The following is a 13,725-nucleotide window of genomic DNA, read 5'->3' as shown; positions in this document are numbered from 1 at the left end:
ATATGGTATTTCCAGTTATGGACCCAAGATGAAGTTTGACTTCTTCGACCCCAAGTTTAGAAGTGATATATGATGAAGATTTCTTTTCACTTAAGGGGAGCTGAAATTTTAACAACAAGAAACTAGTGGAGCCAACTAAGATTGAACAATAGGTTGTTGTTAAACATCTCGACATGATATGGTCTGAATGGCTTTATTCGAGATCCAATTAGATATGGAGACATGAAAGGAATCAGGATAAATCCTCCTTATGATATGTTTCAAGAGTCAAATCAGAACAAACACTACTCTCCTAATTAATCACTGCTGAGTTTGGCATATCTACATCTACATTCTTCATAGATAGATTTTCTCTTCAAAGATGATAGATTCTCTTTTCAAAGATGAAAGCTTTATTGGATTTCTACACAAGTCCAGACGAAGAAAGCCAATGTTATCAAAGATAAAAATAGGGACATCAAGGTCATAATTCTGATTACGGCAAGAGTTCCATAAATGAAACATTTCTTCCGAGACTTTAATTAAAGTAAAAAAGACACAAAGATACAAGTTGATCAAATGGTTCTTCAAAAATATAGCATAAGTTGCTACACTGATATCCAAAGGTAACCCTGGAAATAAATGATCAAGTGAAGGAAGACCGAGTTCACCACTTTGAAGTCAAATGAAGATTGCATCAACATTCATGCATTCATAAGAACATCATTTGCACAATAGACAATGCATTACATTGATACTTTTGATTGCATTCAAATATGAAATTTTATAGATATTCGTATGAAAAAAGAAGATTCATGATGGAAAATACCTTACAAAGGGAAGGTAGAATTCAAATCACATCAAGAGAGGCAAACATCTAAAGAATAGATGGTCGTAATCCACAAATGAAGCATTATTTTGAAATGGGGCATGCTACCCAATCAATAAGTTATTTTGAAAACTGAGAAAATGATTTCCAAAGTTTCTCATGAAATTGTTGAATAGTAAGAAAACGATTTCCAAAGTTTCTTACTTAGTAAACTATTTCCCACATATGTAAGACCTTCAGTGCATGATGTTTTTAAAGCCTCCGGGTCATCTGTAAGACCTATAGTGCAAGATGATAAGACCTCAGAGCCATCCATAAGACCTACAATGCAGGTTATTTTCAAAAAGCCTTCGGGATCTTTTTGATATTTAAAGCCTCCGGTTCATCTGTAAGACCTACAGTGCAAGATGATAAGACCTCAAGGCCATCCATAAGATATACAGTGCATAATGTTTTCAAAAAGCCTTCGAGAGTTTTTTGATATTTAAAGCCTCCAGATCATCTGTAAGACCTACAGTGCAAGATGATAAGACCTCAGGGCCATCTATAAGACTTACAGTGCAGGATGTTTTCAAAAAGCCTTCGGGAGCTTTTTAATATTTAAAGCCTCCGGGTAATCTGTAAGACCTACAGTGTAAGATGATAAGACCTCAGGGCCATCCATAAGACCTACAGTGTAGGATGTTTTCAAAAATCCTTCGGGAGCTTTTTGATATTTAAAGTCTCCGGGTCATCTGTAAGACCTACAGTGCAAGATGATAAGACCTCAAGGCCATCCATAAGACCTACAGCGCAAGATGTTTTCAAAAAGCTTTCGGGAGCTTTTTGATAATTAAAGCCTTCGGGTCATCTGTAAGACCTACAGTGCAAGATGATAAAACCTCAGGGCCATCCATAAGACCTACAGTGTATGATGTTTTCAAAAAGCCTTCGAGAGCTTTTTGATATTTAAAGTCTTCGGGTTATCTGTAAGACCTACAGTGCAAGATGATAAGACCTCAGGGCCATCCATAAGACCGGTAGTGCAGGATATTTTCAAAAATCCTTCGGGAGATTTTTGATATTTAAAGCCTTCGATTCATCTGTAAGATCTACAATCCAAGATGATAAGACCTCAGGGCCATCCATAAGACCTACAGTGCAGGATGTTTTCAAAAAACCTTCGGGAGCTTTTTGATATTTAAATCCTTCGGATCATCTGTAAGACCTACAATGCAAGATGATAAGACCTCAGGGCCATCCATAAGACCTACAGTGCAGGATGTTTTTAAAAAGCCTTCGGGAGCTTTTTGATATTTAAAACCTCCGGGTCATCTGTAAGACCTACAATGCAAGATGATAAGACCTCTGGGCAGAATGTTTTCAACATTTCCATCCTACTCAAAAGAATCCAAATAAAAAAATTATTGTCTTTTTCGTCTTTGCTCTATTCTTGTTAACACAAGAATGAGCAAAGAGGGGCAGCTGTTTTGTAACTTTTCATTTTAGTCATTGAAATCAAATTCTAAACTTTTTAATTTGGTCTTTAAATTTTATTTAATTTTTAGTTTAGTCCTTACCTATATTTATATATATATATATATATTAGGGTAAATATATATTTAGTCCCTTATAATTTAATTAATTTTTATTTTAATCCCGATTAATTAATTAAGGCTAAATTGCACGGTTAATGTTTATACTTTATAATATTTTGAATTAGGTTTTTTAGTTTTAGTATTTTATATTTTAATCATATTGTTTTAATTTTCTCTATTTTAGTCACTATTTAATTGCAATTTACTATCATATTTTTAATTTCAATATGTTTAATTTAATACTTTAAATATTATTTATTTTAGCATATAAATATATATAGTATTTGTTTATTTTAAATATTAAGATAGGGCTGTCTTAAATTAACTAGAAGTCCTATTCCGATATTTTTAATAAATAAATATTGTACTTATAAAAATAAATATATATAGTATTATTCAAATCATTTTTTATTAATTTATTTATTTTTTAATATTAAGAAATGTGCTTTCTTAAAGCAACTAGATGTTATTTTCTGATATTTTTAAATAAATAAATATCATATATATTTAGTATATTTGCGATTGAATCTAGAATAAAGAGGATCATAAATTAAATTTATGTTCGAATTCTTAAATTCTATTATTAGAGACAATTTATAATCGATAGGGACCAATTTTTGGCGTTGTGGGGGTGTTAATCCTTCCCAAACGTAATCGACCACGAATCCCTTCTTATTAAAAAGAACGAATTTTTGATTAAACGCATACCGATTTATATTTTAAATGATGTTTTCTTAAAAACTCTTTTAAAAGATGATTTTTTAGGTATTCGACCTACCTAACCTAAAAGGTTTATGGCGACTCCAAGCATTTCCTTAAAAACCATTTATTTATTCACATACTTTCCCGCCAAGTAAAAATTCGTGCCCGGGCGAAAACCGGTTAGGACAACAGGTATATGTATGCTCATTTTTTTTGTATAGTAAGTATGCCTTTATATATATTTTGAATGCAGATGTACATTATATTTTATTTAATGTATTTCATGTTTTTATATATGTTAAATATTGTTTTTAAATATGTATTCCTTATCTATTAAAATATGAGAAGTGTGTTTATATGGATTGTTCATATAAAAGAATAGACTTTTTAAATTTTTCTAAGAGGATCATAATTTAAATATTAGTTTAAATTTACAATTCAAAACATGAAGACGACACATAATCAATTTGGTACCAATTTTGGGCGTTGTGGTGGTGTTCATCCTTCCCCCACAATTAATCGACTCCCAAACCCTTTTTCAAAATGAGTCTCTAGTTAAACGCATACTAGTTTTTGTCTTTTAAGTTGATTTTTCTTAAAATTATTTTAAAAGATATTTTTAAGTATTTGAACTACCTAACCCAAAGTACGATGGCGACTCTAAATTTGTTTTTCTAAAACTCCAAGTTTTAAAATTAAGTTGGTTTGATCATCCTTCTAGCGCCAAAAAGCTTAAGGACAACTTGGTGACTCTATTGGGGACATTAGAGAGTCAGGTCATAATTGATTATACATTTCCTTTATAGTTGAGAACTGTAAATTTAAACTAATATTTAAATTATGATCCTTTTTATTTTTGTTTTTTTATATTTATTCTAAATTGCATCATGTCATATATTTTTTTGTTATTTCTAATAAATAATTGTACTAATGTTTGATTTCCATGGTTTCAGATTTCTGACTTTTTTTATTTGATTTGATTTTGGATCGAGGCAAAGGATTGCGAGTTTTTCCGGGCTTACTGTAACGATCTAGGATAGTTAGAGCCTACTTACTTTTCTCTGTCTTATTTAGTAGGGGTGAAAGCTTCGCCTTCGTGAGAAAATTAGTTCTCTGCATGGGCCTTAGCGATTAGCCTTTAGGGTTCATACCATATGTCTTCGTGAAAAAATTGGTTCTCCGCATGGACATAGGGATATGTATCCTATCGAATTAAACTTGGTCCGCATAAGCCTGTAATGGGTGAAGATCAAGGTTTTGGCAGGCCTAAAGAGGCACCAACAAGGATAATTCGATGACCCTTTTAGTATTGCTGAAACTTTGTTCATTTTGTACTAAGACTCTACCTGAACCTTTGATCGAATATACTTTTTTTCCAAAAGCATGAGAACTAGAAAAGCATGTGTTTAGGATTTACTTGCCAAATAAAAGCATAGGGGTAGACATCATGTATGGGTAGGATCCACCATATCATATTTGGGTAGACATCATGTGAGGGTAGGTTTTATTTACTGGCAATGGTTCTTACTATTTTATTGATTGTCTTATTGTTACTAACCTATTTGCTTGTTTTTTTTTTTGTTTTGATTTCTTTTTCTTTCCTGCATTTGCATCCTCGTGACATTTTCATTATCATGATATAAAAGTGTTAATTCAAAAAAGGTGGTTACAAAAAATAAAAGGTTTTCGTATCGATACATAAGATCCATAATTAGGTAGTAAAATCCAGACGATCGATGGTCTACAAAAGGAGTTAACCGATATAGGAAAAGCTCAAAGGCAATCAAGGACTCTCTCGAAGGCATGTAGACCGAGATGACATCAAAGAGTCTAATGCTAGATGAATCCAAATGAGAAGACCCTACACAAGGAATATGGGGACCTTTTTCCCTTGAAATCTCATAGAAGTGATCTTGAATATTCGACACTCACAGTAGATGATTTGAAAGAAAGATGAGGAGACTAGTCCAACAATGACAACAAGGACAACATCAGGTCATGGGAGGAACCCAACTTAGGGGCATAAAGAAAATGAAACTTGTGAAATTTGACTATTTTATAGGAGGAGAACTTGTGCTCTAACGAAGGTCTTTCTAATGGTGGCCACTTTTAGAATTAGCACCTTTTGCATTAACATTCACATTTTGCATCTTTGCATTTAAGACATAGGATCCCAAGGCCTTGTTGGTAGTTTCATTCGTGTGAGGCCTTATTTCAACAACTTTTCTCAATTTACAGTTTTGTTACAATATTTCTCATTTAATCTCTACTACATCATTTTCCTATAATTGATACTTGTCTCAATACTCGCAGTCAATTGTTCATATCATTTTCTTTTAGTTTGTTTATATTACAAGTGCGCGATCTTTACTTGAAATTCCTCCAATTCTCATACGAACTATACTCACTCACTCTTTATTACTAGTGTGATTGTGTATACTTGTACAATTTGCGTATCAAATTTAGTACACTATCACACGCAACAATAATTAAGGGTGTTATTGGTGTATCATTTTCTTTGAATGTCAACAGCCCTTACTACAACATTGAGCTTAAGGAAATTCATGTTGCTGGAAAGCTATTGAAGTTACCAGCTGGGGTCTTTGAGGGAAGGCATGGAACCGTCTTGCACAGTGGAACAACAAATGCTGCTTTCGGCAATGCTGCATTTAGGGATGTTGTAAGATCTGACAACTCTGAGTTTCATGCTCTTTTCAGTTTGATCACTAGTCAAGTTCTCACTTTCTATTCTATGATTAATATTTACTATGTAAGATCTTGTGCTTTGATTGCAGTTTCATTTGCCCTAATAGATAAATGATACTCATTTTGACATTTGTTCTAATGTATGCTACATTGAAGAGTGATATGGAAATTTATGCATGTATATAACATAACTGCGGAGGAAGCTGAGTACAGATGCATATTAGTATATCTGGGATACATTGCCATTTAAAGTTGTTCCTTTTGGAACTTCTTTTTTACTTTCTTAACATTTCGAGATGATGTTTTCTAAATATTGTTTCAGTCTGCTATAATCATCGAAGTTCTGGAACTTGTCAGTTATAGGACATTTTTTAACTTTGAAGCATGTCTCTTCTGCATGGGGGTTCTTTGGGTTCAATATTCTGTACGGTTAGCATTATTCTTTTAAGCAAACAGGAATTGCATTTTCAGAATTATTATTGGGAAAAAGTAAAGGTACTTGTCAAGGAAAAATAAAGTGCTAATATAATATTTAATTGGCTAACTGCATTTTGCATTTGTCATTAAGTTAGCGTCTTCTAAGGTTATCGTGGGTTGATTTCTGTAGTCTAGATCTCAAGGATTCAATATTCGTTGCTTGAACTACTGTTAGTAATTCCATAACAGTCTTCAATTGCTTAAGTTCAATCTTTATTTAACATAAATATCATCATTTTAACGTCTTCATGGTTATTTGATTGTTTAAATGCAGATCCTTATCCACAAACCAGTCAAGGACATCATTTATTCATTTAAAAGCCTAACTAATCTAGAACATTTAACGGGCCATCGTCCAAAACACTTTAAGACGTTCAGCCCCACAAGCAAATATACGCCTTCTACAACACTGTCACGAGAAATAGGAAAGAAAGGCAAAACAAACCCCAGTTTTAAGGATATTTAGACAATCCCTTGTAGTTCTTCATGTCCCTGTAGCAGTAGCATTCATGCTTGTTCTCAGTGACCGCATATGGAACACAACTGCATTTCTGACAACAAAATGTACAGGATTTCGTGCACCTCTCCTTAAACTCTGCCTTAGAGCATCTTGCCTTGCACTTGTAGGCACAGTAACCTGCCATACATGAAACCACTATCACTATTCGTTACCAATAATATATGTAAACGGGCAGTCTATTTTTTGTTTCTTCTTTTTCCCATTAGCTTTATTTTCATATACCTGCCATTGACTCCTCAAAGAAAAAGGAGCTGAGAACAAGAGAAACAGGAAGGATTGTCACCAAGACGAGCTTCATTTCCTTTTTCAAACTGGGTTTTCTTTACCGTAACAGATAGACCCCAGAAATCTAGGCTTTTTTACCCCTGACACCGTTTGTTTTTATTTTTACTTTTCTAACACCGTTCCACCAATATTTCCAAAACTAGCACCCTTTCTGCTGAGTTGGCAAAGGCGCGTCCTCGGGGGCGCGCTTTACCCGGTTTTTCGCTGAGTTGGATGCCACGTGTGAAAGGCGCGTCCCCGGGGACGCGCCTTTGCCAACTCAGCAGACACGTATTTTGTTTTATAATAAATAGTTTATTTTTATTATTATTATAAATTAATATATTATGTAAATGTTTCGATTATAATGTAAGAATTATCAAGTTTCGAGTATTTTTGATTTTGATTATCGATCTATTAATTTATCAGTTAATTATTTAAATGTTATCAATCTAGTCATCTCATATCAATATTTAACGAAAATATTGATGCATAAGTTAATAAATTAGTATAATTACATATTTAATCTTCAAGACTTACATATTTTATAAAATTAGTCTTATTGAAAATTTAATTTAATAAATTTAATCCTCCAATCAGAACATGAAATGTGTCATCGTATACATAAATTTTTAATAACTTTTAATTTGTTTAATTTAATATTTTTCTCTACTTAGAAGGTGGAATTATTATTATATTTAAAAAAAATTATAACTAATAATATTAAATATTATATTAAATAATATATTAAATATTTATGTATTTAAAAGTTAAAAAAATTATTTAGGTGTACATACATTGACAAATTATATAAATGCAATAACATTAAATTATTAGAAATAAAAACATTCATTTAAAAACTTTAATTACATAAGAGTTAACGGTTATATGATGATAACAGAGCTGGACATTTTTTTCTATTGTGCCCGATGTTTCTACAATGCCCACATCGTTTTTGTTCTGTTGACTTCTCCCGAATATCCATATCACAATGTATTCTAGTAGATTTGGACGACCTGAGTCCCTCAATAGCAATGGATCTGGGACAATTGTAAGCCAAGTTTGAATCTCATTTGGGTCTCTTTCGTTTCCTATGGGCGGAAACTCAAATTCATATACCTTGAAAACTTGTGAAAGTTGGTATACGGGATCAACATAATTTTTGTAGTCCAAATGCGAATGTGAGCAAGCAGCAATGACATGAGAGCATGGATATTTGAGTGCTTGAAAGAAACCACAATCGCACCACCTCTCTTGCAGATTAACTCTGAAAGAGTTAGCTTCAATCCCTTGCAGCGGACGTGGCATTTCGGTTACACGAAACAATTCACGGGTGCGAGAAAAATTTGTAACTAACATCCCATTTGATGTAGCCATTTTTTTCTGTAAATCGGCTACTAGTCTTGGGTGGTAAATATGTCCGTTTTGCATCCAAGTAAGAGCTTGTCCACCGAGTTTTGCAAAGAGTTGACCCAAACGAAAATAAGTCGTTTTGACCAACGCCGTGACTGGTAAATAACGCGCCCCCTTTAAGGTTGAATTTATTGCTTCAGCCAAGTTTGTTGTCATATGACCATAGCGATACCCCCCGTCATATGCATTTGTCACATTTCTTTGCTGATGTCCATAATGTACTCGCACCCCTTCTTATTTTTGCCAAACAGCTCTTGTAGCATCGACTCAAACCTTGAGGTAAGAGTTCGTAACCTAAGTCATTAGGAATATGTAATAGTTAATATGAAGTATAAATAAGTAATAAGAAATTGATAGAAAAATTGGGAAAAAGTAACATACCCATCCGCACGACTAACTGACGTTCATCGTTCTTCTTGTATTTTCCGTAATAGTTTGCAGCAATATGACGGACACAATAACGATGTTGAACATGTGGAGGTCTATACATTGTACCCAAAGAGTCCATTGCTGCTTTTATCCCGGCTCCTCGGTCTGAAATAATGCATACTCGTTCCCTGGTGACAACATGTAAACGTAAATTTTTAAGGAAAAAAGCCCAAGACTCAGTGTCTTCTCCTTGAACGAGGGCAAACGCAACCGGAAGAATATTACGGTTTCCATCTTGGACCACAGCCAATAATAAAACTTGCTTGTATTTCCCATACAAGAAAGTACCATCAATTTGGACAATTGGTTACAGTACTTGACTGCATTAATACACTGAGGGTAAGTCCAAAAGACTCGGTAAAATTGGCAGCGATCGCGAACCATTCGATCATTCACGTAATGATGTTGAGTTTCGAACTCAACAATTGTCCCGGGATTAAGTCTTTGCACAACATGAAACCAACTGGGCAGCTCGTTGTAAGAGGAATCCCATTCGCCATGAAGTTTGCAAATGGCATTCTGTTTTGCCAACCACGCTTTTTTATATGAGACAGTGTACCCATATTGGGACTGTATAGCAGAAATCAACACTGCAACAGCTATATGAGAGCTTTGCTTCACATGGGCATGATTGCTTGACAAATAATGTTGGAGTCCAAGTTGGGATGATCCTGGTTTATACCTGTTGCACAACATGTATGAGGACCGTTGTATTTGGTTAGTTCCCATAAGTTGTTCTTCCTCTTCCTCTTTGATACACGGACCATCCATTGACATCCGTTGTGACGTTGGACGCAGTAGCAGACATATTTCTCCGTGTTAGATCGATCAACTCGGGACTGAACTGAGTTACGAATATTGTAACTCTTTATTGCCATCATTGCTTCCTCCTTCGATGCGAACTCCATTCCAATATGTAAATTACCGTCATTGACTGATGATTGAAGTCCATAGTTTCCAACATCAGGAAGATCTGGAAATTCAGGCTCATACATTGCATCATAATCAGCCTCATACATATGTGCAGGAAGTTCGGCTAGTGTTGTATTTATCGGAACGTCATCCTCGTCATCATCAGAATGTACGTTAAACTGTGGTGAGTCAGGTTCAACGAATAATCCCGTTTCAGCACCATCTGCACCTGGCTCCCGAAGAGGTTCTTCTGGTGGAGATGAGGGTTCCTCCGATAATCCAATGTTGAGGTCAAATAAGTTCCCGCTTGCGTGTCCTCCCCTTGAACTTGAGGCCATTGTATCATGTGGGATGTGAATAGACTGTCGTCTCGTTGGCATTTCCATATGTAAGTCGAAAACATTGGCAGATGAATGTCTGCCCCTTGAAGTAGAAGAGATGTTGCCATATGGATTATTGGTGAAGCCACGTGGGTTGAGATCATAAGCAGTTGCAGATGAATGCCTTCCTATTGAACTTGATGGCATGGTATATGGCGTTGGATCCGCCATTAATGATGTGAAATCATTACAGATAAGTTGTGTCGGGCTATCAACTTGATCAGTTTGATATGCAATGCCAAAGTGAGAGGAATATGAGAGACCACGAGTTACACGAACCTCAATAAAAGTGGCATACATTTCAATAAGAGATTGTGAACTCCCCATATGAGCATCAACCATCATAGAAACATCATCATCGTTTGAAAGCTGAAATGATGTATACGTGAGCGGAAAAAGTTCAGTAGGAAATCTGTATTGAAGTGAAGATAGTCTTCTCTGGCCTGCTACACGAATCTTTAACGAAATTTTTGTGATTAACTCCTCAACTGTGATGTTTCTCTTCAAGGTTAAGGGGATATAATGATCTGACTCAAAAACAACCCCCTCTTCAGCTTCCTTAATTTATCCATCATACAAAACAACAGCAGAAAGACGACTCATTTTCAGAGAATTTGAGAATTTAGAGTTTGGGAATTTGAGAATTTGAAAGATTGTGAACTGAAGTTTGTTTTGAAAGTTTATAATACGTTGCATATAATAGTTTCTATAATCGGTTCACTATTCACGTGAAGGCGCGTTCCCGGGGGCGCGCCTTCCATTATTTCGTCAGAGAATATTATCATTGCCCTATTATGTCATTCATGTCCCTCGGGGACACTAGATATATCAGTACCTATTATTTCACTATTCACGTGAAGGCGCGTTCCCGGGGGCGCGCCTTCCATTATTTCGTCAGAGAATATTATCATTGCCCTATTATGTCATTCATGTCCCTCGGGGACACTAGATATATCAGTACCTATTATTTCACTATTCACGTGAAGGCGCGTTCCCGGGGGCGCGCCTTCCATTATTTCGTCAGAGAATATTATCATTGCCCTATTATGTCACTCATGTCCCTCGGGGAATAACTTAAATTTAACTTCTTTGAATGTTCAACAAGTTAAGAATAACTTAAATTAAAACGTTATGTGAAGTTTGAAAAATTAGATAAAATGTTATTGATAAATTGAATAAATGTGAAGTGATAAGTTGATTGTGACATTGAAATTGTATGGAATGAGCATTGAAATGTGACATTGAATAAATTGCCAATTCACCCCCCTCTTGGTTGATTCCGTCGATCGATGAACTCAACATAAGTTGATTTTAATGTATACGTTTTAATATATATGTTAATGATAAAATCATATGTATGGAGTCCTTTAATTTCAATTTAAGTATTGTGAACTATAATTGGAATATAACTTTTAATTTCGAATACAATTGGAATATTAAGTTGAAATTTAATGTTAAATTTCGAATACTATAATTTATATTTTAAATTTAAATTTGAATAATATTATTTTTATTTTTATTTTAAATTTCGAATAATATAATTTGTATTTTAAAAACATTTATCAAACATTTAATGTTAAATGTGAATAAAAAATAACATAAAAAAATATGTATGTAACAACCATGAAACATTTAAATAACATAACCAAATTACATAAAATTCTGAAATTTAATTATTTAAATAACATTAAATATAACTGGATCACCGATGTCGTCGTCTCGAATGAGTTCCACATGGCGGTGGTTGCCTATAACTGAAATTTAATTATTTAATTGAAAATATTTAAATCAAAATTTAGTTCGAAAATTACCTCAACAATAAGGGGAATACGTATGGTTCATTCACGATCGGGCATAAGAAAGGCATGCGGAACCACGCCCATGATTGTAGAAGCAGAAGACATCCACCGATAGCAGTTTTCTTATAATTCGTCGCCCGACACATTTCTCTAAAGAGAAATGTCAAAACTGCAGCACCCCAACTATATCTTCCAGCTTCATCAAAATCGATCAGATGCCGCAACCACATACAATGCACCTGGTTGCGAGATTTGTCGGGCATCAATATTCCTCCAATTATTCGTAGAATATATGCCCGAAAAAATTTATCTAAAATACGATCAGCATCCTAAATAATATATATTATAAAAAGTAAAAATTAATATAAATTCATAATAACTTTAAAATAAAAATAAATTTAAATATTAACATTAATTATAAAAAATATTACCATATCGCTAAAATGTCTGGAGATATGATCAATATCCAATCGCAACAGCATTTCGTTTTCCATTATAACTGTAGACAAAACAATATAATTAGCAAAAAAATTAATAATTCTAAATAAATAATAATTATATAAATATTATTTTAATAAAAAAATAATATTTACATAAATATATTAATATAAAAAATAATAACTATTTAAAAAAATACTAACATAAAAATAAATTTCTTACCACTAATAACAAATTTAAAACTCAAATAGTTGGAGAATTTGAGTTATATAAGAGAGGAAAAGATGATTTTGGTGTGAAGAATGAGTGAGGGTTGAGGGGGTTTTATAGGGGAGGAGGAGGGGTAGTTAGGAAAAACGGATGGGGGCATTTATGACATTTAATGGAAGGCGCGTCCCCGGGGATGCGCCTTCCACACGTGTCTGCTGATATGGCAAAGGCGCGTCCCCGGGGACGCGCCTTTCACACGTGGCATCCAACTCAGCGAAAACACGGGTAAAGCGCGTCCCCGGGGACGCGCCTTTGCCAACTCAGCAGAAAGGGTGCTAGTTTTGGAAATATTGGTCGAACGGTGTTAGAAAAGTAAAAATAAAAATAAACGGTGTCAGTGGGGTAAAAAAGCCAGAAATCTAAAGAAAGTACCGTTTTCGTACGAGAGTTGGTAATGGATGAGGACCCTCCGAAGGAGCAGTTTATATGGGCAGGAGCTAACACTGGTAGGTAAAAAGTAGGAATTTTTTTTGAAGTTTGATAAGCGTGACTACTATTGGTTTATGGCTTTAGCTAAACTGCTTCTGCCGTAGAAAAACTATACTGTTGAGCAACATCAAGTGCCAATCTTATTGCATGCAATAATGGCTTTAGATCTACTCTCAGTTTTATTGCAAGTGCCAATCTTATTGCATGCAATAATGGCTTTGGATCTACTCTCAGTTTTATTGCAACTTATTTTGATTTCATAGATTCATTAGTAATTGGGTAACTACATCCATGATCACTAAAGTTTGAATGGGTTTTTATTTTGATCACTAAGGTTTAGATTTATTTAGAAAAATAACAACAAAAAATTAGAGAAATAAAGATCTCGAAAAAGTAATTACGAAAAGACGTCATTTTAAACTATCACCATCTAGATAACTGCTTGCTAATCCTGCGAGAACTAGCAATTCTTGGATATCTTCGTGATTGCTTGTGGTTGAGCAAATTCAGTTTCTCAATCATTGTGAGCCACATTATGATGGCATCTGGAGATGGAATGTGTTTGACAGTAAAATAAGCACCCTAACACGCACAAAGACTA

This window comes from Hibiscus syriacus, unplaced genomic scaffold, assembly GCF_006381635.1.
Source record: "Hibiscus syriacus cultivar Baekdansim isolate YM2019G1 unplaced genomic scaffold, ASM638163v2 tig00110162_pilon, whole genome shotgun sequence".
Classification (NCBI taxonomy): Eukaryota; Viridiplantae; Streptophyta; class Magnoliopsida; order Malvales; family Malvaceae; genus Hibiscus; species Hibiscus syriacus.
The sequence above is the reverse complement of the archived record's forward strand: the minus strand, read 5'-3'. Positions refer to the sequence as shown.